General features: G+C 43.7%; 1 non-coding gene across 1 annotated transcript; it reads right to left on the reverse strand.

Moving 5' to 3' along the window:
• Nucleotides 1–350: 350 nt before the first annotated feature.
• Nucleotides 351–432, reverse strand: trnal-cag (transfer RNA leucine (anticodon CAG)). Its single transcript has one exon. It is a non-coding gene; the product is annotated as a tRNA-Leu (tRNA).
• Nucleotides 433–2,085: the final 1,653 nt, after the last annotated feature.

A 2,085-nucleotide genomic window follows, 5' to 3' on the forward strand; every position in this document is an offset into this window, starting at 1 on the left:
GTAGAGATGGACAAACGACTCAATAGCATAATACTTCTTGCCGTGACATAACAAGAAACAGTAAAAAAAAGAGGTCGGCGAGATAGAGTTCAAGCCCTTTTTTCAGGACACCCAACTTTGTCGCTCAATATGGCAGGAATTCTATGCATCCAGGGCCAAATGTTTTACCATTTCATCCACTACGGGCCCCTAAGGAACTTTACATGTGTTGACAATAAAGATGCTCACAAAACGCTGCACTTGGAATTGCGTTTCTCATGCACATTCATGTCCTCTTAAATACAAAAACTGCTAAGTTCTTTATTCCCCATATCAACTCTTAGACATTAGTTCCAAATGAAAATACTAGTTGTCAGAAGTGGGATTTGAACCCACGCCTCCAGTGAGACTGCGACCTGAACGCAGCGCCTTGGACCGCTCGGCCATCCTGACTGATCAACGATCTTCTAGGACCTGCTCAAAAATTATTAATAGTAAATTAAACATGTCATGATACATGACATGTCTGACGTGGCGCTACCTATACCATCCAAAGACTGAGACTGCAGCAATATTTCATGCCCGTATCTGTTTAATGTATTCATATTTTCGTTATTTTCACAATGTTTATTCTTCTCATCGGGTAGATTGCATTTTTCTTAGGCGGCATTATTCCCTGGGCCTGGTGGTATCTGGCTGCACCAGAGCACCTGGGATGTCAGGCTTTAAATCCCACCTCTGAAAAGTGCCGCTTCTTAGCCGGATTATGTCTGGCCATGTCATAAATAATAAAGGCGAGGCCTCAAAAACTGAGAATATATGGGGCGTGATATATTAAATTACATCGTTTTAGCTGCTGCATTTATCAATGTACGATCCTTCTTACGCTCTGATTGTGTGATACGAACGTTTATGAATCTCACGTGAAGCCTGTCGTACGTTAGGTTAATAATGAGGGCCATTTAGCTCTAAGGATGTGCTTTCAATACATAACTGAAGTGGACACACTAATGAGTAGCACAATGGTGCAATCTGTTACCTTGTCATAGCTAAAGCCTTTTCCCAAGCTAAAGAAACACGGCGCTCTTCTGCAAAAGCACAGCTGGGAGTGCTGAGAGTCCTTTGAGGTGCAGCGTGATTTCGGCTGAGATGCTTCAGGTGTGTTAATGTGAGCCCAAATAGTCGTCGAACGACAAACAGCGATCAGGTGATAGAACCGGGGTATTGATGTCCCATTCATGCAACCGATGGATGTGATCAAAACCTCTAAACAGCCCAACACACATCACTGGAAAGTCAGCATTACTACAGGATCCTGGACATCTGTCAACAACTTTTCCAGCATTACATCATCATCTCACCATGGAATCAGAGTTAGCAGAGGATGGTTTCAATCCCGAACCTGTGGGTCAGAGGCCGAGGACACTTCCATTGTGCCAACTGCTGAATTCACCCCCAGGTGGGACTTGAACCACAATCCCTGCTTAGGAGGCCAGTGCCTTATCCATCAGGCCACTGGGGCTTTACATCCCCAAAGCATCCCCATCACGAGTTCGGAGAAATACATATACAGTTCAGGAGACGTAATGAAACAGTAACCTTGACCTTTGACCTCCAAATTGAAATCATTCATCCGCAATCTAGTCGTTAGTATGCCCAATTTAAAGTGCTTCCCTCTAGGCGTCCAGAGATATGCTTCACAAGATCGGATGGCCAGACATGAGGACACAGTCACCTTGACATTGAACCTTGACCTCCAAATCTCATCAATGATTTGCGAGTTCAGATGAATGTTTTTGCAAACTTTGAGGGAACACAAACATGGCGTTGTGATAAGATGGTGCTGTCTATTGTTGTTTCTGAGATCAACTACCTTCTAAAGTTGATAGCTAGTCATACCGGTACTATTAGAGAAGAGCTCTCGTTGGCACTGTAGGCGGACATTAGAAAATTAAGTTACTTTAACTTTAAACTGTTACATCTCCTCGAATCACCATCTGCAAATTTCCAAGCCTGTGTGGCATGCCGACCACCATCTACAGGAGGTAAATCTCTGCTAGCTATGCAGGAGTACCTCATACCTTTTACCGGTTCAGGTGGTTAATA

Source organism: Etheostoma spectabile, unplaced genomic scaffold (assembly GCF_008692095.1).
Source record: "Etheostoma spectabile isolate EspeVRDwgs_2016 unplaced genomic scaffold, UIUC_Espe_1.0 scaffold00018881, whole genome shotgun sequence".
Classification (NCBI taxonomy): Eukaryota; Metazoa; Chordata; class Actinopteri; order Perciformes; family Percidae; genus Etheostoma; species Etheostoma spectabile.